The following is a 27944-nucleotide window of genomic DNA, read 5'->3' on the forward strand; positions in this document are numbered from 1 at the left end:
AGTAACCCTGTTTGGGGAAATGTCACAGCTCTCAAAACCTAAATATATTCGGGGGCGCCTGGGTGGCTCAGTCAGTTAAGCATCTTACTTCGGCTCAGGTTGGTCATGATCTCGCCCCATGATTCCAGCCCCACGTCGGGCTCTGTGCTGGCAGCTCGAGCCTGGATTCTCTTCAGATTCTCTGTCTCCCTTTCTCTGTGCCCCTCCCCTGCTCACGCTCTGTCTCTCTCTGTCTCCCAAAAATAAATAAAGATTAAGAAAATTTAAAAACAAAACAAAACCCCAAAAAAAAGCCCCTAAATATACTCAAGCAAATAAAGAGGAGAGCCCTGAAGGGACGGGTTCTTTAAGGCCCCAGATTTGTCATCAGGACACCACTTGGTACTTCTCCTTCATCTGTATTGAAGATGTTAAGCTGTACCCAGTCCAGGCCTTTCCATGATGTATACTCTGCAACTGGTGCTGGAATCAAAAGTTGTAATAGAACTTTTTGGTCTCTTTGTGTTCTGCTGTTTGCTGCAAGCTGCAGTTTTTTGAGATGGGGGCGGGGGGGGGAGGAAGGGAGGCGGGGGGGCATTCTTCTGGAGTGGTTTTGCCTTCATAAATGGCTACGTTACTGACAGCTGTTCCCATCTCATCTGCTCTGTATCAGCATAATACAGTTTCCTGTACCCATCAGTGATGGGGAAATGACTGCTGACATTATTACACATGAGTAACCCGAAGTTATCTTGCGTTAATCTCCGATGTCATATTCTCTAACATTATTCATATTTTAAATGATTTGCAGGTTGTCAGGGTTTTGTTTTTTTTTTTTTAGAGAGCTATTTTATTTTCTTGTTGAGTTCCCATTAATCTGCTTATCTCCGATTTGCTGAAGATTTTCCTCTTTTCTATTCCCCCCTACCGCCCCCCCGCCCCCGCCCCCGCCCCAGCTCTTCCAGTCTGGGGAATTGACAAATGTAATGTTGGGAGCAATACAGAAGAGACGGGCCTTAGGATGTACTGTGTAAATCACCAAAATGTGATGTGATGTACTATACCTTCTCAGCATAAACTGGAAGTTAAAAAAAAAAAAAAGGCGCTGCAAATAGAATTGCTTCCTTTGGGCTTCAACTGGATTGGCAGCAACACAGATTCTGCTGTGGGTTGAAGTCACTTTCTGCTTTGGCACTACTCAGTCTGCGGGGAATGGTGGAGTCATGATTTAGCAGCAAGACTCTGGGAGCAGGCCAGCATCCACATCTGTTCTGAACTGTAAGTGGACTGGGAAAATGCTTGAAAAAAAGCCAGAGGAGGGAGGTGAAAGAGAACACAAAACCTTTAACCTCAAAAAGGTCAGGAAAATGACTTGATCAATTCCAAGGAGATTGGATTTCGAGAGAAGCTTTTATGGAAATAAAATCCATACGGTTCTTCTCTGTCTTTATCCATTAAGTTCCTCTGCCCCTGTGATACAAGAATCATTACACACAATACAAGAAAATCTTATTAGGAAGGACTAAAGCCTCACCTTACTTGGGATGAGTCTTAACAATTGAAGCGCAATGCGTTGGTAACACCTCTTAGGTATTCGTCGCACTTTTTAGTGAATTGCATAATGGATTTCTTTTCTCCAAATGTGTGACTATACCATCTTGTAGGAATTGGGGTGGGGAGTTGTTTTGTTTTGTTTTAACATCAAGAGGTACTCCATCTGTTGACTATCATGAAGATAACAGGGCGCCCGGGTGGCTCAGTAGGTTGAGTGTCTGACTTCAGCTCAGGTCATGATCTCACTGTTTGTGAGTTCAAGCCCCACATCGGGCTCCCTGCTGTCAGTGCGGAGTCTGCTTGGATCCTCTGTCCCCCTCTCTCTGTGCCCCTCCCCTGCTCATGCGGGTTCTCTCTCTCTCTCATTCTCTTTCTAAAAAATAAATAAAAGCCTTAAAAAATTTTAAATTTGAATATCATGTTGATCATGAGTGGGAGAGAGTGTGGCTGATTTACTGGAAAAAATACGGAGGCAGACGGGCCTGGATTCAAACTTCAGCTCCATTTCCTAACTCTGTGACTTCAGGCAAGTTACTCCCTGGTGCTTAGCTTTTCCACCTATGATGAGAATAGTGATATCTAATTCATGGGTTGTTGTGAAGATTAAGGGAGTCCATGGGCATATGGAAAGTGTGGGATAAAAATGTTAGTTTGCCTTCTCTCTCTTTCCTTCTGTCTTATTGTCCTGCAGACAATGTCGTATAACCTGAGTCTTGATTTCCAGAGAAGGTATTTGTCTAATTGCAGTCAATGACCCAAACTTGGCGTTTCTAAAGTTGAAAGTATTTTTTTCTAACTAGCCAAAAGTGGCCAGAAAAACTAAGAGAAAACAGCCTGCATGGCACATACACACAGAAAGGGAGAGTATAAGTTTACTTGGAATAATCACAGTGGATTCTCCAAAGAAGCTGAGGCAAGGATCAGTTGGTCTATTTAGCTAAAATGCCAGATTCTTTTTGGAAAGACTCAGAAATGACAGTCAAATTTCAATGAAGTCAAATTTTAATAGAGCACATAGAAGAGTCAAAATAATAGAAATCCTCGAAATAATTTCCACATGATTCAGAAAAAAAGTTTTTGTTCAGGAAAGCACATTACATTTTCTAATTAACTCTTGGGATATATAAAGAAAATAAAATAGCTCTTAGGGATCCCAAGGCTCTACTCAACCTCTGACTCACAGTTTCCTTATGTAACATGAAAAGATTGAAACAAAATCGATTCTTTTTTTTAACGTTTTTATTTATTTATTTATTTTGAGAGAGAGCGAGAGAGCATGTGTGCATCCGTGAGTGGGGGAGGGGCAGAGGGAGAGGGGGAGAGAGAATCCTAAGCAGGCTCTGAGCTGTCGGCGCAAAGCCGGATACAAGGCTTGAACACAGGAACCCTGAGATCATGACCTGAGCCAAAATCGAGTCGGATGTGTAACCCACTGAGCCACCTACATGCCCTGAAATTGATTCTTTCTAAAGTCCCTTTCAATCTAAAATTCTAAGATTTTGTGCTTTGTTAAACATATTAAAATTATTTTTACACTTTCTATATTAACAACAAATAATGATGATTTACTGAGAACTTAGTTGATGTGGTTCAGGTCATTTACTCCCTGTACATATCCCAGGAAAGGAGCACCTGGCTGGCTCTGTTAGGGAACGTGCAATTCTTGTCCTTGGGGTTGTGAGTTCAAGCCCCACATTGGGTGTAGAGATTACTTAAAAATTAAATCTTTTTAAAAATTACCATAGGAAATAGGTACTATTATTATTCCCATTTAACAGGTGAGGAAACTGAAGCCGAATTTAAGTAATTTTTCCAATGCCATCCTGTTAGCAAATGAGGGAAGTTCAGATTTAACTGGAACTCTCTGATTCTGTCTCAAGCTTCTACCCAAACCTATGTTGCCCCTCAGTACATTGTTTTATTAACAAAGGATAAGAAGCTTTCTTGGTTGGGGCACTGGGTGGCTCAGTCAGTCAAACGTCTAACTCTTGATATCACCTCAGGTCACTATCTCCCAGTTTTTGAGTTCGAGCCCCACATTGGGCTCTTTGCTTACAGTGCAGAGCCTGCTTGGGATTCTCTCTCTCTCTCTCTCTCTCTCTCTCTCTCTCTCTTTCTCTCTGCCCTTCCCCTGCTCTCTGTCTCAAAAACTACATAAACTATTTTAAAAAATGAAAACAAAAGAAGCTTTCTTGGCAATGGAAAAAATTCAATCTTGGTAAAAAATATTCTCCTAAATAAATGGTGTAGTGAATTATTATACATACTGGGCTGGGAAATTTGTCAGTGCTTTGGACTGTGAGTACTGTGGCTGCGCAATGTGTTTTTCACCTTGGTCCTGCTTGCTAGGCACTTAGTGAATTTGTATCGAGCGAAATGTATACTGTATAACTTCATTAAAAATCATTATAAAGGTTCTGAAAGCTGGAAGCAACTTTTTAGCTCATTTAACCTATCTACCTCCCACCCCACTATTTTATAGAAGAAGGAGCTAGAAGTCAGAGAGAGGAAAAGGGAGACACAACTGGCACCCAGGACTCCTTCCCACTTCACTGTGTATGGAATTCTTCCTACCTCCTCACAGCATCCGGAACTGAACGAACGTGAGTTTGCTCCTTGGTAGGTGACACAGAGACACTATAGCAGGCAGAGTTGTTACCCAAAAGAGACTTCATTTGCAGAAAATGAAAGAGGTTGCGGAGCATAAGTTCCCAAACCATGACTCCTGGAGTGAGGGCGCGCGGATTTCTTTTACTGAGGGTTAAGATGAATATTCAGAAAGGGGAGCTTTATCATTGCAGGTCAAGGTCAGCGTAAGGTTGTGCAGGGGTACTTAGGAGACATGTCTGTGTGTCCTGTGTTACATTAACGAGGCCCCTGTTTGGGTGCAGAGTTGAACATTACAGTGAGGTAGGGGGTGACTGGACACCCCATCTGTGCAGGTGTGAGTCAGTGGTCAAGCTCATACTGGCCTCGGCTGCCTGGAGCTTTCCTGTTTGCTCCCAAAAAATAAGGTTCACGTTCCTGCGAAGAAGGGGGAGCCCGTGGGAGTCTTGCCAGGGACAGTTTTTTTTTTTAATGTTTTTATTTATTTCTAGGAGAGAGAGAGAGAGAGAGAGAGAGAGACAGCATGAGCAGGGGAGGGTCAGAGAGAGAGGGAGTCACAGACTGAAACAGGCTCCAGGCTCTGAGCTGTCAGCACAGAGCCCGACGCGGGGCTCGAACCCACGAACCGCGAGATCATGACCTAAGCGAAAGTCGGACGCTTAACCGACTAAGCCACCCAGGCGCCCCTTGCCAGGGACAGTTTTAACCTCCTCAGCCCCGTGGGTACGGTTTCAGACTCACGGAGCTGAAGCCCACCTCCCCACCAGCTGAGTCGCCCAGGTCCCCAATTCACAGCCTCACTTTTTTGCCCATTACCCACTTAGTGGCTCTGCCTTGAACCAGCCGAGGGCATGGCGGACGCCAGCTGGCCTGGCACAAGACTCCATTGAGAGGGGACTAATTTTGCCTGGTCCGACAGAATTCGCCTGCCTTGTTTCAGCTGTGTCTGCACCAATGTGGCTGACTTTACAAGAGCCAGGAGGAAGTTTCACCGTCTGCCTGTTGGTGGGGAATTGGCCTTTCTGGTCCCCCGGCAGGCTTTGGGGAGGCTCCGTGGCTCGGGGCCAGCCCGCTGAGGCGCTTCTCCTTGGACTGTGGGCTGCTGGAGCAAAGGAAGCTCCGCCGAGCTCGAGAGCCAAGGGTGATAAGTGGTCTGCCCGCATCTGGGACAAGCAAGTGTGATCGGAACACGATGGCAACACTGTGGCAAACTGTCTCCTGAATACGCGTCATTGTCACGTTTGGACAGTCAGTTGAGAAAGGCCTGGCTTAAAAAACAAAGAAAGAAAGAAAGAAAACAAAGAATTTTTTTTTCAAGATCTTATTTTAAGTAATCTCTGCACTCACTGTGGGGCTCAAATTTACAACCCCAAGGTCAAGAGTCTCAGGCTCTCCTGACTCCACCAGCCAGGTGCCCCAGAATATTTTAGCCTGATTACAAAAGCACTACATGTTTATTGTAGAAAATTTAGAAAGTACCGGGGCGCCTGGGTGGCTCAGGAAGTTAAGTGTCTGACTTTGGCTCAGGTCATGATCTCACGGTGTAAGTTCAAGCCCCGTGTCAGGCTCTGTGCTGACAGCTCAGAGCCTGGAGCCTGCTTTGGATTCGGTGTCTCCCTCTCTCTCTGCCTCTTCCTCACTTGCTCTCTCTCTCTCTCAAAAATAAACACTAAAAAAATTTTTTTTAGAAAGTACAGAAAATCATAGAAGACAACAAATGCTATGTATTTGATTACCATTCCAGGAGAATCATCAGGAACTTTTTGTTGTATATTCTTTACAGCTTTTAAAACCTATTCACATGGATTCTCCATGTATTTGTTTGCTTTTTTTTTCTTAAAATACATCATAAACAATTTTGTATACTCCTAGCTCTTGCTTAACAATATTTTTGGTAGCTGCATAGTATTGATCCTTTTCTTATATCATATGAATTTATAACCCTGTTGGGTATTTAGGTGTTCCTCAGCTTTTTGTTATTTAAAGTAATGACTGATAAAGCTTTTTGCCTAACTCCGATTATTTTCATAAGCAAATCCTTGAAAGAAAAATTGTTCAATAGAAGTCACAACTAGTTTCTAGTTTAAAAATTTTAGGGGCGCTTGGGCAGCTCAGTCGGTTAAGCGCCTGACTTCGGCTCAGGTCACAATTTCGCAGTTTGTGAGGTCCAGCCCAGCATCAGGCTCTATGCTGACAGCTCAGAGCCTGGAGCCTGCTTCAGATGCTGTCTCTTCCTCTCTCTCTGACCCTCCCCTGCTCATGCTGTCTCTCTCTCTCTCAGAAAAAAATAAACATTAAAAAAATTTTATAAATAGTGGCACCTGGGTGGCTCAGTCGGTTAAGCCTCTGACTTTGGTTCAGGTCATGATCTCATGGTTCATGGGTTCAAGCCCCGCATCAGACTTTGTACTGACAGCTTGGAGCCTGGAGTCTGCTTCGGATTCTGTGTCTCCCTCCCTCTACCCATCCCCTGCTCGTGGTCTGTCTCTCAAAAATAAATAAATGTTGGGGTGCCTGGGTGGCTCAGTCAGTTGGGCATCCAACTTCGGCTCAGATCATGATCTCCCAGTTAGTGGGTTCAAGTCCCACATCAGGCTCTGTGCTGACAGCTGGCTCAGAGCCTGGATCCTGTTTCGGATTCTGTGTCTTCCTCTCTCTCTGACCCTCCCCCCCCACCCCCCACACCCGCTCACGCCGTCTCTCTCTCTCTCAGAAATAAATAAAACATTAAAAATTTTAATTTTAACGCTTAACCGACTAAGCCACCCAGGCGCCCCTAAAAATTTTTTTTAAGGAATAAATAAAAACACTAATTTTTTTTTTTAACGTTTTACTTATTTCTAGGAGAGAGAGAGAGAGAGACAGCGTGAGCAGGGGAGGGTCAGAGAGAGAGGGAGTCACAGACTGAAACAGGCTCCAGGCTCTGAGCTGGCTGTCAGCACAGAGCCCGACGCGGGGCTCGAACCCACGAACCGCGAGATCATGACCTAAGCGAAAGTCGGACGCTTAACCGACTAAGCCACCCAGGCGCCCCTAAAAATTTTTTTTAAGGAATAAATAAAAACACTAATTTTTTTTTTAACGTTTTACTTATTTCTAGGAGAGAGAGAGAGAGAGACAGCGTGAGCAGGGGAGGGTCAGAGAGAGAGGGAGTCACAGACTGAAACAGGCTCCAGGCTCTGAGCTGGCAGTCAGCACAGAGCCCGACGCGGGGCTCGAACCCACGAACCGCGAGATCATGACCTAAGTGAAAGTCGGACGCTCAACCGACTAAGCCACCCAGGCGCCCCAAAAAACACTAATTTTTTAAAATAAATGTTATAAGTTTTTTAAATTTTGGGGTGCCTGGGTGGCTCATTCAGTTAAGCGTCAGACTTCAACTCAGGTCATGATCTCATGGTCCGTGGGTTCAAGCCCCATGTTGGGCTCTGTGCTGACAGCTCAGAGCCTGGAGCCTGTTTCAGATCCTGTGTCTCCCTCTCTCTCTCTGCCCCTCCCCTGCTCATGCTCTCTCTGTCTCCATCTCAAAAATAAATAAACATTAAAAAGTTTAAAAAAAAAAAAGAAATTTTTTAAATTTTATAAATAAAGATTTTACTATCCACTGCCAAATTGTGTTTGGACAAGGTTATACCAATATACATTTTCATTAATGTAAACCCATTAGCAAATTTCTCAGTGTTCTCACTCTCATGGAGTGTTTACTTTTTATTAATATCTGCACCCAACATGCGGCTCAGACTCATGACCCTGAGATCAAGAGTCACATGCTCTTCCGACTGAGCCAGCCAGGTGTCCCACATTTCCTTAATTTAAGCCAAGCTAAGGTTACAAAGGCTCCCAGATAAAGACAAACATACTTGGGGCTGTTTTGCGTATGTGATTGTTTTCTCTTTTTGTTAATTACACAAAAAGCGATGATGCCATCTTACTTTTTGTTTGCAGGTGATAATACTCCTTCCAGAGCAGACAAGCCTTTATATCTGTTTAAAAGTAAAAGTGGTCATCTTGCCTTTTGTGAAATGATCCAGAATCCTCCCAATGAATGTTTATTTCTGTGAGCATCTTAATTAAGTATGCCACTAAGAAAGTCAAGATTAATGCTCTCTGGAGCAATAATTTGATAAAAAAGAAATGGAATGTATTTTGTGTTTCATAAAGAAGAAGTATTGTTGAAGTACTTTTTTTTTTAACCTCCTGGGAAAGAAAAATGTGAAACATTTTTTGGTGGAGTTACTTGAAAGATGTAAGAGAGGCACCTGTTTGGCTCAGTTGGAAGAGGAGGCAACTCTTGACCTTGGGGTTGTAAGCTCGAGCCCCACATTGGGTGTAGAGATTACTTAACAATAAAAATCTTAAGGGAAAAAATGCTAATGAGGAGTGTGACATTCTGGTTGGTGGGATGGTTTCAATAATTATGAGGTGGGCGTGGCTAGATTGTTTTATTAAACAGAGGTGCTCAAGAGAATGACCTGCTCGTGCTTGTATTCCTATAGCTTTGCTAGAAAATGTGTTCTAGGCAGAATTTAGTATATCTTGTGAAGGGTTGTACTTGATCAGAGAAGAGAGTCGTCAATGGTAAAGGAGAAAAAAGAAAGTTCTTTATGTTTTCTATCAAAGAAGTGGAGATGATTAGACAAATCTCAATTTTTAAAACATTTCATAGTTGTATTTTATTTTTAAAAATTTTATTTTTTTATTTTTTTTAAATCTTTTAAATGTTTTATATTTCTGAGAGAGAGAGAGAGAGCATGAACAGGGGAGGGTCAGAGAGAGAGGGAGACACAGAATCCGAAGACAGGCTCCAGGCTCTGAGCTAGGGGTCAGCACAGAGCCCGACGCGGGGCTCGAACCCACAAACTGTGAGATCATGACCTGAGCTGAAGTCGGATGCTCAACCGACTGAGCCACCCAGGTGCCCCTAAAAAAATTTTTTAAGGTTTATTTATTTTTGAGACAGAGACAGAGCACTAGTGAGGGAGGGGCAGAGAGAGGGAGACACAGAATCTGAAGCAGGCTCCAGGCTCTGAGCTGTCAGCACAGAGCCTGACTTGGGGCTTGAACCCACACCATGAGATCATGACCTGAGCCAAAGTTAGATGCTTAACTGACTGAGCTGTCCAGCTACCCCCATAGTTGTATTTTATTTTATATAAATAAGTATAGGTGTACCTGGCTGGACCAATCAGTAGAGCATGTGGCTCTTGATATAGAAGTTATGAGTTCAAGTCCTATTTTGGGCACAGAACTTACTGTAAAATAAAATAATAAAATAAAATAAAATAAAATAAAATAAAGCCAATGAAAATAAACAAGTATAATGTTACCTACCTATGCTTTCCAATATTCTAAAACTTCCAATATTCACAAAATCACTTTTATAAAAATATACACACTGTATTTCTGAGATGTTTACAGTTTATCATTTATATACAAAAGGTTTGCAATTAATAGTACTTTAATATTGATTGTTTCAGAGTTTGGCTTTTCTGGGAAGGAAAACCTCAATATAACGTATATAGGGGAAAAAAACGCAAAACAAAACTAACCTCAAACTAAAACCTGAGCTCAAAGCAGTGTGCTATAATGGACAAAGGAGGTCAGGGTCAGTGGATTTGGGTTAAGAAATGGAGCTCTCGGGGCGCCTGGGTGGCTTAGTCGGTTAAGCGTCCGTCTTTCGCTTAGGTCATGATCTCGCGGTTCGTGGGTTCGAGCCCCGCGTCGGGCTCTGTGCTGACTGCCAGCTCAGAGCCTGGAGCCTGTTTCAGTCTGTGACTCCCTCTCTCTCTGACCCCTGTTCGCGGTCTCTCTCTCTCCTAGAAATAAATAAAACATTAAAAAAAAAAAAAAGAAATGGAGCTCTCTCATCAGGGAGGAACTTTGGATAATCCAATACTCTCTTTGTCTCAGCCTTCTGATCTGTAAAATGTGAGATTTGTATTTGTTGATCCCTTCCAGGTCAAAGTGTTTCTGATTCTATTTGTGATTTTAAGAAAATGATTGGACCAGGTAAAGCCAAATTTGGCTGGTATGAAACCTAACAAAAGCAAACATGATTTCACAAAGCATCTCTTAGCAGAAGTAATTTCTTTCTTTCCTGTTCTTTCCCTTCTCTTTTTGGCAGTATGATGTCCCCATCACTTCCTCTGTGGGGGATAGAAATACAGTCTTTCTTCTTCCTTCACTTTCCAAGGGACTTCTTTGGCTGAGAGAGGAAATGGGAAAGATGTAACATTGAAGAGCCCGGAATATTCTACGGAAGCAGGCATGAGGAACCAAGAAAAGACAAGAATCAGGAGCTAGCAAATTGAGAAGGAAGGCTGGAATGGTGAGTGTTTTAAAGAGAAGGATTGAAGAAGTTAGAGTCGCTGATATTGGGGAAAAGGAAAGGAAAAGTTGGTGTTTGCTAAGGAAGACGTTTATGACCATTTGCTCTGTGTCATGCAGTTAAATTCAATTTTTTGCTGCCTCTTCAAGAGACCCAGAGGTAAGATCTCTTCATTTGTCTTTGGAGCAGGATTCGTCTTCCTTATAGACATGACAATGTGAATTACCTGCACGTGACAAGGTCCCATTGTTTTTAGTTTATGATCTCGAAAGCTACTTCAATTGCAGGCATCACTCGTAATGTTACTTACAAACAGAAAAACAGACTCTTTCTTATGTGTCAGCTTCTTCTCATAGATTTTCTTTCATATTTTGAACAATTCATCAATATGGATTTCCCCCCATCTAAAATTCTGCCTTTGAAAAGCTGGGCAATCTTATCTTGAGACACTGCAATTCTGCTTTTAGGAGCATCTCAAATAAATATTGAATCAAATATTCACAATACTGCAAATTTCTGCAATCACGTCAGCTATTGCTATTTGTTCTTTGCTAGCTAAATATAAAATTAATTAGGTTAGTTTGGATTATGTTAACATTACATTCTTAAAAACAAACATTAATATAAATATTAAAAATGAATATTAATATAACAAATGTAACTTTTTTCATCTTTTTTTAATAAAAGTAATCTCTGTACTCAGTGTGGGTCTTGAACTCACCACCTTGAGGTCAGGAGTCAGATGTTCTATCATTGAGCCAGCCACACACCCCTGGAGTGAAACTCTGAAACATGCATAAACGATGCATAAAAAGTATGAATGTATTCTTGCAACCAAGTATTTGTATGTGGAACTTGATTCCCCCTCTTAGTTTGTACAAAGTTACTTAGAAATTGTTACAGCTGGGAATGGACTGGGGCTTGGTCTGGTTGTTAGAATGGACTGTTTCAAACACAAAAGACCCTCCTCAGCTCTTAACTCTTTGTTCATATTGCCAGCGACCTCTAAAAACAATCATTCCATCGTAATTACATTCTGTGTTCCCATCTGAATCAAGGCTGAACTCAGGTTCCCCTGGGGGGCTGAAAGGTCTAGGGACATCATAAAAAAGTTTGAAATTGCACAGAAGTGCTGTAGTAACCTACCCACCAGCTCTGATCTCCACTCACACCCTCACTGGCTGGGTTATTCCTTCAGTGAAACAAATCAAGAACGAGAAAGAGGCCTTTGGCTCTCTCTCTGCCCCGTGTGTACATGGTGCCCTCTAGTGGTAGAGTGTAGCATTTCCAGGAAGGGAATGCGGACTCCGACTCCATAGCACACGAAGATCTTCCTGCTACCTTCTTGTTTATATGAGCTTTATTTGAATTAAATGTAAAAAAGGTAGAAAACAGTATAGTTTTATTTGCAATTTAAGATGCAAGTTGCTATGGCAATCTAAAATAGTTTATAGTTATTCCTTTTATATGCACTTTATATATTAGCCTTTTAGACATTTATATATATATGTCATTTATATATATATATATGGAATAAAGTTAATCATTTGGGAAGTTTAACAATAATGAGAAAATTCTCTTCAAAAGAATTTCCTTAATGTGCTATTGGTATACATCTCATAATAGCCAAGATGTTTATATTAAGGGCCTGAACCCAACTCATTAAATAAAAATAAAGGCACATTTCTTGAAAAATTGCTAAAGAAGAAGGTATGTCAAAAATATGCACTATACTTATTTTTTCAAAAGGACATAAACTGTAGTTTTAAGCACTGTCTTCTCTTCAAATTTCCTTTACCAACAATATACAGTAGGACTTTTGATGTCCAGATGACACTGTAGAAAGATGACTAAGGCAGTCATGTGCAGAAAAGCTTGTATATAATGCAGATAAAATGTAGAGAGATTATTCCAAAATTAAAATTTTCGGTATAATCAATTAATACCTGAAAGTCTTAAAGTATCTTTATATGATTAAAAGACATAAATCTTTGTATATTATGCCTCTGGGGTCATGTCTGGAAATGGTACTTGAAATGCAGAATCTCCACCTTTAAAATGACTTTTAAAATTTTCTACACAAGCAGATGTCTAATTTCTGTGCTGTTTTATAGACTCTTATAATGAAGTTTGTAAATAAAATGTTTATAATAAACAGCTTATCAGTTGTGAGAGCCAAGTACTTCTTCTAAGCCCCTAGTGTAAAATAGATGCATTCCAAATATGGAATGTTTACTTATTTTTTGAGAGAGAGAGGCAGAGAGAGCAAAGGGAAGACATAGAATCCGAAGCAAGCTCTAGGCTCCGAGCTGTCAGCACAGAGCCCGATGCAGAGCTTGAGCTCTCAAAACTGTGAGATCATGACCTGAGTAGAAATCAAGAGTCAGATGGTTAACCAGCTGACCCACCCAGGTGCCTTGGAATGTTTAATATATAGATATTGAACTTTTAAAAATGGCAATATTAAGGAGCCCCTGGGTGGCTCAGTTGGTTAAGTGTCTGACTTCAGCTCGGGTCATGATCTCAGGGTTCATGGGTTGAAGCCCTGCATCGGGCTCTCTGCTGACAGCTCAGAGCCTGAAGCTTGCTTTGGATTCTGTGTCTCCCTCTCTCTCTGCCCCACCCCTGGTTGTACTCTATTTCTCTCTCAAAAATAAATAAACATTAAAAAAATTTAATTCCCAATGTTTTATTATATTGCTGAAATTCACCTGCTTCTTATAAAATATATTCTGTTCACTTAAGTAAGACTTTGCTTCAATATTCTTCAATTTCCTTCTACCATACTCTACAGTGGACCTACAGGTGAATTGTGCACATGCTGTAAACTTTTAGTAATTCACAGTTTTAACTCCTAGTTCTGAAGTATCATCTTTGGGAGCGCCCGGGTGGTTTGGGTGGTTAAGTGTCGGACCCTTGGTTTTGGCTCAGTCCATGATCCCAGGGTCATAGGATCAAGCCCCACATTGGGCTCTGCACTGAGCATGGAGCCCACTTGGGATTCTCTTTCTCTCTCCCTCTGCCGCTCTCCCCCATTTATGCTCTCTTCCTCTGAAATTAAAAAAAATAAATAAAGTAGCATCTTCATCATATACAAATGTAGTTCAGAGGTGATTCTACAAATGACTGGCTTCTTCCTCCTGCTGTGAACAGGGCACTTGCCTTGTGTGTGCCTATTATGAGAATCATTACCTCCAGTAGGTCTATGCCACCAGCTTCTTTTATTTTCTTTTCAAAGGTATCATATTCTGTTTGTAAGTTTGCAGGATTCCCATTCCCATCAAGGGTATGAGTATTTTTAGGATCAACATCAATATGCTTTAAAAAAAAAAAAAAAAAGGCATTCCACACCCCTGATTGGGAGATTTCAGGACACTTGATGGAAAATTCTGCATATTCATCCATGTGAAATGTCTTCACATATTTAAAAGAGAGGTCTCCATTCTGATAATGTCCTGTTAGTTTGTTTTTGGTTTTGTTTCTGGTTTTGTTTTGTTGTTTTTTTTTTTTGGAGGGGGTGTGTGTGAGTATAGTTGACCACTATTAGGATTTTTTTTATAAGATGCTAATGATGTATGTTAGCACACCTGGTATACCAACTCACTCTTCTGAGGCTAGAGCAGCAGGGACCCCTGATAACTTTTCAAGAGAGAAAAGTCACCCGTCTATCGTGCATTATTAAATATTCAGCTGGGTTGATTTCGTCTCCCTTGGCAAAAGTCAGAACGCTCACACAAACACCAACTTCTGAGCCTCTTGTTACTAACAGAGTAATTTGGTTAATGTTATAGTTTTAGATACAGTTGTTATAAGGTCCTAGAGCACAAGACTCCTTGAGACGCTATATGGTGCATCTTAGTAGGATTACTTAAGTAGCGTGGGGATGGGACCTGTGGGCAGAAAGAACCGAACTTCTGTTGTATGAAGCTGGTGGTTATACGCTTAGTACTCAAGGCGGGAGGGGAGATATTAGCTTATAAATGTCTTCTTTGAAATTCTGCTTGTAAAACTACTTTTACAATGGGGCACCTGGGTGGTTTAGTCAGTTAAGCATCCGACTTTCTCTTAGGTCATGATCTCCCGGTTCGTGGGTTCGAGCCCCGCGTCGGGCTCTGTGCTGACTGTCAGCTCAGAGCCTGGAGCCAATTTCGGTCTGTGTGTGTCTCTCTCTCTGACCCTCCCCTGCTCACGCTGTCTCTCTCTCTCTCCTAGAAATAAATAAAACATTTTAAAAAAATTTTTAAAAAACCTACTTTCACAAGATTTTTCTGCTGTTGATCATTCAGTTCCATGTAAGTATTGGTGAGATATACAGTCAGTCATGAGACCCTGTAAAAATGTAGCAACCTGCATGCCTTTGATCCTTATGGGAACGGGGCAAGCTGTAGGTCAGCCTTCCATGCTTAAGGTGAACATTTTTCTGCTTCTGTCCCTCACCACAATGACACAGACTCCTGTGTATACAAAAAAAAAAAAAAAAAAGGATGCCTTCGATTTTTAAAAATTAAACCACTATACTCTGTTCTAAATCATGATAGTTTTCTGGCTCCTTTATGTTGATATAACGTATTGGCACAATAGTCCAAAATGATGAGTCCATTCGACAGTGAACCAGATCTAGACAGGTAATCTGCACATCATTTATTAACAAAGAGTGCATCAAAATAACCGTACTCACTTTGTATTTTTCTTTCATGCTGTCATTGCCAACAAAGGCCTGGAATGACCTCACAGCCAATCACTGAGGACCCTTGTGTTTTGGGACATGAAGAATCTGGCACAGGCAGAATGATGTCACAGTGTGGTAAGAATTGCTACCGCCTTATTTTTATTGCCCATATGTATTAAGAAACATTTCATTAAAAAGGGGGGTGTCTTTCGGGACACTCAGGTGGCTCAGTCAATTAAGTGTCCGACTTCAGTTCAGGTCATGATCTAACGCTTCCTGAGTTCGAGTCGCGCAGCAGCCTCTGTGCTGACGGCCCAGAGCCTGGAGCCTGCTTGGGATTGTGTGTCTCCCTCTCTCTCTCTGCCCCTCCTCCCCTCACGCTCTGTCTTTCTCTCTCAAAAACACACAAACATTTAAAAAAAAAAATTTAATAGGGGGGTCCCCTCTTTATGCAAAATATTCTAATTCAAGGACGTAACCACCCCGCATAATAAATGGCCTAGAATACAAGTTCAGTTTCAAACACTTGAAAGTGAGGCAAAGGGGCCTCCTTTTCTCTCTAGGATCATCCCTGCCAACCTTGCTAAACTCCTATATTGAATTTCCTCAAAGCAAGGGGAAACAAAAGCCTTTTATATTGCCATGTATTTTTAAACCGATGGCTTCTTTCACATAGTTCCGTTTATTGCGTAATTAAGAAGAAAAAAGACTATTCATACCGAGAGGAAAATTCTTTTGAAAATGTTGTTGCAAATCTTGTAAAATACAGCATATCATGGAGAAAAAAAGTTTTTTCAATGAAAAAAACTGGTTACATTTTAATATAGGCACTCTAATAATTTTAGAATGGTCTACATGAAATCTATATATTAGGTTTTAGTGAAGTGAAATAAATCCTGCAGGGATGGAAATCTACCTTTATGTTTTGTTCATGCTCTTTAAAGGATGTGGCATTTTTTGAAGATAGGACAGTTAGAAAATGGAAGCATAGGTTTAAAAAAATTATCTTAAGCAACTTCATGTATGTTGAAAATTGGTTTGCTCTGCTGTTATTAACAGTTGCAGGCAAATTGAAGGCCCTATAGCACTTACATGATAGGATAAATATTCAAAGACAAAAATTAATCTTGTAATAAAATTAAAAGCTCTATGTCTTAATTTCCTTATTTAAAAAAAAAAATCTTCTCAAAGCTAGAGGCACATTATTAAAGTTTGTAATCCCCAGGACAGAAACCTTGACCTTTGCCTGGTAACAGCTCATAATACTTACTTCAAGGAAACTGAGGCTTGGCCTGTCAAACCTTTTAATGGGTTGAAAAATAAAGTTGGAAAATATATTTTTATGATTTTTTAAATTTTTATTTATTTATTTGTTTATTTTTAATGTTTTATTTATTTCTGAAAGAGAGAGAGAGTGTGTATGTGAGCAGGGGAGGGTCGGAGAGAGAGAGACACAGAATCTGAAGCAGGCTCCAGGCTCTGAGCTGTTAGCACAGAGCCAGACGTGGGGCTTGATCCCACGAACCATGTGATCATGACCTGAGCCGAAGTTGGATGCTTAACCGATGGAGCCACCCAGGCACCCCAAGATTTTTTTATTTTTAAGAAATCTCTGCACCCAATGTGGGGCTTGAACTCATAACCCCAAGATCAAGAGTGCATGCTCCACCAATTGAGTCAACCAGCAACCCCCCCAAAAATATTCAGCAACCTTACCCATACTTGCTAACTGCATCTTGCAGAGAAATTAGCCTAAGTGGCTTGTTACAGATCATACCATTATTCCTGTAGCTAATATTTTTGAAGTGTCACTAAATTTTACACGTTGGTTCTTTCTATTTAGGTAAGGTCTAAAGGGACCTGTACTACTTCCAATCTCGGTTTTTGAGTTGTTTTTTTTTTTAATGTTTATTTATTTTTGAGAGAGGAACATGAGTGAATGGGGAGGGGGGCAGAGAGAGCCGGGGACAGAGGGTCTGAAGCGGGCTCTGTGCTGACAGGAGACAGGCCATGCGAGGCTCGAACCCACGCACCATGAGATCGTGACCTGAGCAGAAGTTGGAGGCTCAACCGACTGAGCCACCCAGGCAGCGCCCCTATATTTTAGTTTTTTAATAAATAAATGGGCACGCTAGTCACTCTAAGCATCAGCTAAACTTTTAGTTCTGCAGTTTTAATTTTGGTTAAAGTGTAGTATTTCTTATTGAGAAACTTCAAGGGAAGGCACGTAACAGGTTTAAAAGAAATTATATTAAATATAGTACCTTTCTGGAGGTTTTTTTGTTTGTTTAAAAATTTTTTAAATGTTTTATTTATTTTTGAGAGAGAGGGAGGGAGGGAGGGACAGAGAGAGAGGGAGACACAGAATCTGAAGCAGGCTGCAGGCTCTGAGCTGTCAGCACCGAGCCTGATGCAGAGCTCAAACCCATGAACTGTGAGATCATGACCTAAGCCAAAGCTGACACTTATCCGACTGAGCCACAGGCACCCCTGTTTTGCTTTGTTTTTAAGTAAACTCCATAGCCAGCATGGGGCTACAATTCATGACCCCAAGATCAAGAATGATGGTGCTTTATTGAATTAGTCAGGCTGGCGCCCCCTTTTCCAGAGTTTTTATTTAGGGTGCTCATTAATCGCTGCCTTATTGGAGTGTGGCACCTTCTAATTCAGTTCCTTCAGCTCCTTCTGGGAGGCTGTCAGCAAGCATCTCCCTCTGAAAAGGTTGCTTGCACAAAGCCTCACTCCAAGGCATTCATTTAGGTAGTGCCTTAATACTGTTATGGTATGTGGCATTTTCTAACATGTTTCTATATTTGTTGATCATTTAACTCTTAGATTTATTGATTTCTTGATAGGTTGATTGTTTTAATGTTTATTTATTTTTGAGACAGAGAGAGACAGACCGTGAACAAGGGAGGGGCAGAGAGAGAAAGGGAGATACAGAATCTGAAACAGGCTCCAGGCTCTGAGGTGTCAGCACAGAACCCGATGTGGGGCTTGAACCCACGAACCGTGAGATCATGACCTGAGCTGAAGTCAGATGCTTAACCAAATGAGCCACCCAGGCTCCCCTTTATTTATTTTTTAGCATTTATTTATTATTGAGAAACAGAGAGAGACAGAGCATTGAGTATGAGAGGGTCAGAGAGAGAGGGAGACACAGAACCCCAAGCAGGTTCCAGGCTCAGAGCTGTCAGCACAGAGCCCGATGCGGGGCTCGAACCCATGAGCAGTGAGCTCATGACCTGAGCCGAAGTCGGATGCTCAACTGACTGAGCCACCCAGGTGCCCCGACTCTTAGATTTAAAAAATGTTTAAGTAATCTCTACATCCAACATGAGACTTGAACTTATACCCCCGAGATCAAGAATTGCATGTTCCACAGACTGAGCCAGCCAAGCACCCTTGCATTTGGTTCTTATAAAATCCTTAGGTAGTGAAAACAGATGCTATTGTCCTGATTTATAAGTTGCCAGAGGTGAACAAACATCTCTAAGAACACAGCGGTGGAAACAAGCTATGAACTCCACATCTTTGTGACTCTAAATCTCAAGCTTTTTCTCACAACCTTAGGGCAAAATGTCCCAGATCATTTCGGGGGAGGGGCTTTATCAATATCATCCTTGTGGTATAATTGGCATATAACGTTATATTAGTCTCAGGTGTGCAACATAATGATTTGATGTTTGTATACATTGTGAAATCCTCACAGTAAAAACCAGGTCCTTTAATAAGCAAACTCTTACTGCTACTAACTCTACCTGCCTCCTCACCAAACCCTCCGACTGCCGGGCCACAGCGGTGGCTCTCTGGATCACAGGGAAATGTAGGGAAGATAGGGCAGTCCACGTTCATGCTGCTCACGGGCATCTTGGCAGCTAGGCGTGTGCTGTTGCAGCTTTACCTCGAAGGAGTCAACTTTAGTAAAGTTTAAATATACTAGGACCCCAGGTGCCTGGGTGGCTCGGTTAAGCATCTGACTCTTGATTTGGGATCAAGTCATGATCTCACACTTTGTGAGATGGAGCCCCACATGGAGCTCTGCACTGAGAGCATGATGCCTGCTTGGGATTCTCTCTCTCTCTCAAAATAAATAAACATGTAAAAAAAAAAAAAAAAGAACCTATGAGGACCATCTGTTGCACAATTCCCTCCCATCATCTCATCACCTTAGCACACCTTAGCAACCCACATGTCAAATAAGCAAAAGTTTATCAGGAAAGATTACAAGAAAGTGCTAGCGAATGCAGTCTGTGCTCCTAGCTCCAAGATTATCTCCCCGTCTCAGCTGGCGCTCCCTTTCCTGCCGGCTGGCATCTTGTGATATTCAGCTCTTGCTCATGAGCCCTGGAAAAGTCCCAGATGGATCCCAGCACTCTCAACATTTGGCACCAAAGGTCCCATTTGGATTTTTCCGTGGCTTTACTAATATCTGGTCCCCTTAGATAAGAATAATGCTAACATTACATAAATGCTCCTGGTAAAAAAATGAGAGAGAGGAAAGAAAGAAAAGAAAGGAAAGAAAGGAAGAAAGGAAGAAAAGAAAGAAAGAAGGAATGAAAGGAAGGAAGGAAGAAAGGAAGGGAAAAAGAGAGAGGGAGAGAGAGAGAAAAGGTGTCTGTTCTAATAGTTGACATAGATTTCAAAAAAAATTCCTAAAGATCACTTAAGGCCCTTGTGATTATAGTGAGAAAGAAATAAAATTGAGTATTTTTTTTAACATCAGGCAGTGTGCCAAGAGTTTTACATGCATTATATCATGTTGTCCTTAGAGTCACTTCATGAGAAACATATTATTCTTATCCCCACTTTACAAATGAGGACACTAAGATCCAGAAAGTTACAATAGCTTGCTCAAGCTCATTCATTTGTAAATTTATAGAGCTGAAATTTTCAGCAAGGCTCAGAGTGACATTTTGGTCATAAAGGCATTGTTCAGGGAGACAAAGGAAGGGCATATGGGTCAGGGTGACTCAAGTAACCACTGACTTCCTTCCTTCAGTCTAAACCCGATTTCTTCTATATAAATCTTCTATGATTTGATCGGAAACACGTATGACCGAGATGAATCATGAATGATTCCTCATTGTGTTAGGACTGGGTAGTTGATCAAAGTATTTGTTGTGTGGACATGTAAATAATGCCCTGTAAGAAGATAGCTTTCTGCTTTGCAAATCAAAGGCTGGAAGGTTGAAGAGCAAACACCATGGTGTAGACCACTACCAAGTGGTCTCTCTCCCCTGTAAAAGTAGATTAGCGTATATTTATTCATTATTATTTTTAGAAGACATCTAAAATGTTTTTAAAGTTGTGCTTTAATACAAAGAGGGTAGATAACCTGTTTTCATGGGTGGGCCTTACTTTTGTGTCAAGAGACTCACAAATACACCTATGTTATTTCTTCATCCATTTTGACCAATATTATTGACTGTATTCCCTGTGCTGGACTTTCCATTTCCATGACTCATTTATTTCATAACTGGAAGTTTGTGCCTCTTAATCCCTTTTATCTATGTCACCCGTGCCCTCACCCCGGCAACCACCAGTTTGTTCTCTGTATCTGAGTCTGTTTTTCTTTTGTTTGTCCCATCCATTTACTTTTATTTTTTTTATTTTTTTTTATTTTTTAATATTTTTTAAATTTTATTTCTAGGATAGAGAGAGACAGAGTGAACAGGGGAGTGTCAGAGAGAGAGGGAGTCACAGACTCTGAAACAGGCTCCAGGCTCTGAGCTGGCAGTCAGCACAGAGCCCGACGCGGGGCTCGAACCCACGAACCGTGAGATCATGACCTAAGCGAAAGTCGGACGCTTAACCGACTAAGCCACCCAGGCGCCCCCCATCCATTTACTTTTAATAGTGAGGTGGGGGAGGGGAAGCATCCTGTAATTGCCGCGATTAGTTCTCGGGCCTTAAGGGAGCCTGTGCCTTTGGACTGTGAACTTCGCAAGTGTTTCTCTTTTTTTTTTCTCCTCCCTTTGGGTGGGCCAGGACTGCTTGGAGCTGGTATTTCTTCTCTCCCATTTGGAAAGCTAGAGCTGGCTGGAATTGGATATTTCCCTTACCCAAGTCACTTGGGCTCTGATAAAACCCCAGCAGGTCAGGCTCTGGTCAAGAGTTTATCCTGAGGGCAGACCTCGTTAAGAAGGAAATGATCGAACATATGTCAAAATCATTTCTTTTTTTCCTCCCTCTGTCTGGTAGAGCTCCAGGACATAACACACAGAAGCATGGGGATCCTCCTGATAACTGAGTTCCCTCAAGTTTTTATCTCTTGGACTTGTTCATGCTGAGCCTCTAGTAATTCATCAATGACAGTTCAGGTTTCCCTACCCTGACACCGATTCCCATGGAAGTTTCTGCTTTGGTAAGTTCTCTGTATCGACCTGTCATTCTCTCCAATTTGAGGGCTAAGCATAGACTGCCTATATGAGGAAAATCTTGGGCACTGAGTCTTCTAATGAGCTTTCTGGGGAGACAATATCTTACATGCATTGTCACAACTCATTACTGAAAGAATGAAACCTGTCCTGTGTGACTGTACTAGAAGATTCTTGAAAGCTCACCAGTCTGCGCAGCGACTTCCCTTCTCTAAGGAATCTAAAAAGAATTGATTCAGTTTGCTCGGCTTTTCATTTTTTGTTAGGATGGAGTGGCCCCTTCCAAGCTTATTAGATACAGTCCTGAACAGCAGAAATTCTCAAGCATCTTTTAAAATGAGAAATACTGAGACTCAAACCTGTTCCTTTTCGTCCTCCGTCTGTAGATTCATAGCAGCTATAATCACCAGTGGAAGAATTGATTCATAGAGGAATCTGTATGTAGTAAGATAATCTTGATATAAAATATATGTTGCATATGTTAGAGGCTATGATTTGAGACATTACAATGTAGTAGTAAACTTCATGGTTTCTAGAGGCAGATATACTGTGGTTTAGATACTGGCTTTTGCCATATAGGATCTGTATGGTCCTGAGCAAGATATTAACATGTTTGAGTTTCAGTTTTACATCTTTTAAAAGTGGATAATACATTGAAATATAAAAATATAAGCATCTGACTTCAGCTACAGTCATGACCTCGCAGTTTGTGGGTTTGAGCCCTGCATCAGGTTCTGTGCTGACAGCTTAGAGTCTGGAGCCTGTTTCAGATTCTGTGTCTCCCTCTCACTCTCTGCCCCTCCCCCACTCATGAACTGTTTCTTTCTGTCTCAATAATAAATTTTAAAAACATAAAAAATAAAAATTTAAAAAATTTAAAAAACCAAAAAAAAATTTAAAAAAATTTTTTTAAGTTTATTTATTTTGAAAGAGAGAGCATGCATGTGAGTGAGGGAGGGGCAATGAGAGAGAGACAGAGAGAGAGAAAGGATCCCAAGCAGGCTCTGTGCTGTCAGTACAGAGCCCGATGCACGGTTTGAACTCACGAGTTATGAGATCAAGACCTGAGCTGAAATCAAGAGTTGGATGCTTAATCAACTGAGCCACCTAGCCACCCCTATAATATAAATATTCTGAATATATATATAACACAAGTAGAATAGAATAGAAAAATACAAAATGTAAACATGTAAAATATATTTTAAGGAGGCTAATAATGCCTGTGTACAGAAAAGGATTAAAAGACATGGTATAGACAGATGTAGCACTGAGGCCATCCTTTGAAAGCCCTGCTCACAAAGTTGGCCCTGGGTTGGCACCTGGAAAGTTGGGTTTGGGAAGGGTTCCCACTATGGTCTTATTAAAGAGTCGTTCACTGTGCTGAAATTGTGCAAATGATATAGTTTATGCTGCACACCTGGTTTCCTTCTGGGAGTCTGGAATCTGAGTATCTGTGTAGCAGAGAGTGCCAGTGTGAGCAGCCCCCAGAAAAATCTTGGACACGGAGTCTTCTAATGAGCTTTTGTGGGAGACAGTGTCATCCATGCATTATCACAACTCATTACTGAAAGAATTAAACATGCCCTCGGTGACTGTACTAGAAGATTCTTGGAAGCTCATGGTTTCCTCCAAACTACACCCCATGCGACTTTTCCCTACGCCGATTTTTCTTTGCATCTACTTACTGTTATAAACCGTAGCCATGAGTGCAAATATATGGAGACTCGTGAGTTTTCTTAGCAAATCATTAAGCCTGGGAATGGCCTTGCAGACCCCTCATACAACCTTACTTTATTAGATTTTTCTAGCAAATTAAATATGATTATGCTTTGCATAATATTGTAGTAGTAAATAATAATAAACACTAATAAATTATAGCCGGCAGTATTATTTATCTTGTGATAACATGGTGAATTTGAATCTTATGCTAAAGACATGTAACAGAAAAATGAGGTTAGGCAAGCTTGAACTTTTCTAAACATTTCCCAAAGTGGATTCCCCTAAGATAAACACAAATAAGCACTAAGCTTTTATTTATAGTAGAACAATTAGGACACTGGATTATTACTGGGACCTTTGTGCTAGACTTGAGTCAGTGAAAACTTTATGCATCTCAACCAGATAGACACTCAGGGGTCTTTTCTGGGCATGTGGTGTGAGGAAATGGAGTATTGTACCATTCTGAGCCTTTGAGAAAATCATTTGCTTTCCCCACTTCTTCTGCTTAAAAAAATGCAGTGTATTAATATCTGACAGGAACCCATTTGAGATCAAGACAGGAGGACACAGGATGCACTTTTTTTATTTTCAAGGTAGAACTCTCATGCCTGGCTAATCAACTAGAAAGTTGGATATTTGCATGCCACAGAAGGAAAAGATCCTAGATGGCTTTGGGGTTTGTATTCTCTAGCTTTTATTCACCCAGGCTTGGTCTCTACATGCAAATTGAAATGTTTCTGCTGGGTCTTCCAGGTTTTAACTACCTTCATTATCATGCCCATCAAAAATGATGAAAACTTGAAGGCATGTGTACTTTTAGGCAATTGCTGCAATTCTTATACTCAGTGACCTGTGAGACTGCCAGGTTTGGTGGGCTCTTGTGCAGGAAAGTGCCCTGCATCAGGTCCGGGGTAAGGACTGAGCAGCCCTGTCACTCAAGCCATATGACCCTGCAGACCCCATGATGTTGGGTCTGTCAGCGGCAGGAAAGATGCTGGCAAGACCCAAAGAGGGATTACGATTCAGGGCCTTGTGAATTGAGGGCAAGGCTGTGCTATCTGCAGTAGAGAATCACATGCCTTTAAAAAATGACTCCTGCCATGCTGTAAAGCTCTTGCTGAGACAGAAGGCCTGTCAGTGATCACCAAGCCATCATGCAGTGAAACTTCTCATCATGAACTGGGGCAGATCAACCAAGTCATAAATAAGGGGGTCCTAGCAGGAATCCATCATGAAATGAAGGTGCTACATCCAGAGTTGAGAATAAACAGGACCAGAGGGTACAAGTATATCCCAGACCCCATCCCCGATCCCAACCACTGTTTCCTCAGTGCCCCTCCTCTGCTCATGCTCAAGGCTGTATGGGGCATTCTGCATGAGCAACCAAAGAATGAGAAATGGGTCAACTTTGTTTTGCAAACCAGTCCACCCTGCAGGTGCGTGCAAACTAAAAATGCATGGTATCTTTTCTACAGATCCCTCAGCAGCCTTAAAAGACAATGGCAGGGGAAAATCCTCCTAGTGGGTAGAGCTTTGAGGGATGCACATTGTGCAGAAGGGAAGTAGCCTGAGGTTAGAATATATGTGAACTCATGGGCAGTGGCAAATGGCCTGGCCAGTTGACCAGAGGTCTGGAAGGAAAATGAAGATTGGAAGGTTGCAGACAAGGAGGTCTGGCATGGGCGCATATGAATAGACGTACAGGAGTGGGCATGAAACGTATCAAATGTCAACATGTCTCAGAGAGGATCTACAGAAGAGAAACTAGACAACCAAGTAGACAGAATGACCTGGTCAGTTGACTGACAGCCCCAGTCATTGGCCATTTCAGTGCTGGCATGATAGACACATGAAATCAAGTGGCCATGGTATTGGGAATGGAGACTAGGCAAGGAACAAGCATTATCGATTTCCGCTTACCAAGACTGCCAACTGATGAATGTCCAACTGCCAGCAACAGACCCTACGGAAGAGGTTGACTGTACTGGGGTCCCTTTGATCCTGGAAATGCCAGCAGTTTATTCTCAGGAATAAGTACATTCTGAGCCTGAGTTTGCCTTTCTCTGCATTCTGAGCCTCAGCCAGAACCACTCTCTGTGGGCTTACCACGAGTTTAAGTTCCTCGTATGGGATCCCACGTGACTTTGCCTCAGACTGGGGACTCAGTTTACCACATAGGAGATGTGGGACTGGGTCTGTGGTCATCCTCTCACATGCCATTCTGCCAGAAACTGTCATGAGGAGGGAGTGTTGGAAGAGCCTGTAGAAGGTACAACTTGAGAACAGGTCAGAGGCCATACTTGGAGAAGGTAGCCTGTGCTGGGATTCTCCACTGGGACTTGCACCACTTTGTGTCTCTGACACCATGGGGTCTGACAGATCACATGCCTGATTGCAGGGCTGCTGGCACTACCACTTGGACTTGATGCAGACCTGAGCCTCAGTGAAGGCTTGCAGCCTTTTGTGTCACTCAGTATTTGGGTCAAAGCCTTACCTCTAGGGGTGCAATGTGCTGCCTTTGGGAGCCAAAGAGGCCCAGAAGGTACTGGTTTCCTTCTTCATGGTAGGAGATACAAGGTGAAATACCCCTTCAAATACAAATATGACAAGCCATAAATCTTCACACGGTTTCTCCCCTACCCTCTGGAGCGCTTGTATCTTACCATAGCCTCTGATGCCATCCAGGCCAATCAACACAATGTCACCAGTGTAAGAGATCAATGGGATGATCTGTGGTCTGTCAAGATGGTCCAGATTTCTTTGGACTATATTGTGACAGAAAGAAGGAGAGTTAATATAATGTTGAAGAGGAGATGCCTGGGTGGCTCTGTTGGTTAAGCATCTGACTCTTGAGTTCGGCTCAGGTTGTAATCTCCTGGTTCATGAGTTCGAGTCCTGTGTCAGGCTGCGCACTGACAGCAAGAAGCCTGATTGGGATTCTCTCTCTCCACCTCCCCCCAAATAAATAAATAAATTTTACAAAATGTATATAACGCTGAGGGAAAACTATAAATGTATATTGTCTATTACATGTGAATTCAAATGGTTTCTGATCCTTCCTTTCTGATTAGGATAGAAAAGAACACATTTGCAAAAATCAAAATCAATTTCCATTGTCCCAACCATTGACATCATTTAAAATAATTTACATAGAAATATTTTCAGAGTGCTTTAAGAACAGTGACTGTTGTCTGGGATACTTACAAATGGTCTATACAACATTAGCACAAGGGTCGTGGTTGGAACATGAGGGCTTTCTAGGGTAAGTGAATGTTCGGAGAGAGGGCAATACTGTCTAGAAATTCAGGGGTTAGACACTTGGTAACCACATTTAAAGCTGAAGTAGAATATGGACAAGAATATTTACAAAAGTAATATAAAATGATCAAGTGTACAAGCTTGATCTATGGAATTTATGATATTTTTTTCCAAGTTAGTTAACATATAGTGCAATAATGATTTCAGCAGATTCCACGGATTCATCCCCTGTGTATAACACCCAGTGCTCCTTCCAGCAAGAGTCTTCCTTAATGCATCTTGCCCATTTAGCCCTTCCCCCCACCGCTCAGTTTGTTCTCTCTATTTAAGAATCTCTTATGTTTTCTCTCCCTCCTAGTTTTTATATTATTTTTGCTTCCCTTCCCTTGTGTTCATCTGTTTGGAATCTTAATTTCCACATATGAGTGAAGTCATATGATATTTGTCCTTTTCTGACTAATTTTGCTTAGCATGATACCCTCTAGTTTCATCCAAATAGTTGCAAATGACAAAATTTCATTCTTTTTGATTGCCAAGCAATACTCCATTGTATGTGTGTATATATACATATACATATATATGTATATACACACACATATATACATATACATATATATGTATATACACACACATATATACATATACATATATATGTATATATACCCCACATCTTCCTTATCCATTCATCTGTCAGTGGACATTTGGGCTCTTTCCATACTTTGGCTATTGTCAATAGCGCCACTATAAACATTGAAGTGCATGTAGCCCTTCGAAACAGCACACCTGTATCTCTTGGATAAATAACTAGTAGCGCAATTGCTGGATCATAAGATAGTTCTATTTTTAATTTCTTGAGGAAATTCCATACTGTTTTCCAGAGCAGCTATACCAGTTTGCATTCCCACCAGCAGTGTGAAAAAGAGCCTCTTTCTCTGCATCCTTGCCAACATCTGTTGTTGCCTGAGTTGTTGATTTTAGCCATTCTGACTGGTGTGAGGTAGTATCTCATTGTGGTTTTGATTTGTCTTTCCCTGATGGAAAGATGTCTTAATACTCATACAGACTGGAAGAAGAAAGAGACTTCAGCTGTTGTCTAAGCTACCTTTCCAAAGTGGTGTATTACTGGTTTAGGCCTCCAGCATCGAGATTTGTCTCAGAAGTCAAGCTAGATTATCATCTGTGCAACTGATATTGCTGGGTACACGTGTCTAACAGAAGCACCATGTCTATGAATGTCTATTGATAGATCCTCTACAGTCTACATGCCTGACGCCATGTTAATATCCTCTGCCTGAGATACTGCATCTGGCCTGGCAGCTGTGATCAGGCTCCTACTTGGTTCAGTGTGCAGTAGCCTACATCATCTTCCAGATTCATTCTACAGGAGCCAGATGAGTGAATTAATGGAAGTATGATGGAGGCCATGATCCGTAAATCCTTTAGATGTTAG

At 41.5% G+C, this 27944-nt stretch overlaps 1 long non-coding RNA gene across 1 annotated transcript; it reads left to right on the forward strand.

Annotated features, from left to right (window-relative positions):
* Positions 1-1192: 1192 nt before the first annotated feature.
* LOC120238018 lies at positions 1193-27877 on the forward strand. Its single transcript, XR_005530121.1, has 6 exons — positions 1193-1257; positions 4016-4136; positions 10334-10468; positions 15184-15272; positions 21342-21504; positions 27741-27877. It is a non-coding gene; the product is annotated as an uncharacterized LOC120238018 (long non-coding RNA).
* Positions 27878-27944: the final 67 nt, after the last annotated feature.

This window comes from Hyaena hyaena, unplaced genomic scaffold (assembly GCF_003009895.1).
Source record: "Hyaena hyaena isolate Hyena2069 unplaced genomic scaffold, ASM300989v1 scaffold_196, whole genome shotgun sequence".
Lineage (NCBI taxonomy): Eukaryota > Metazoa > Chordata > Mammalia > Carnivora > Hyaenidae > Hyaena > Hyaena hyaena.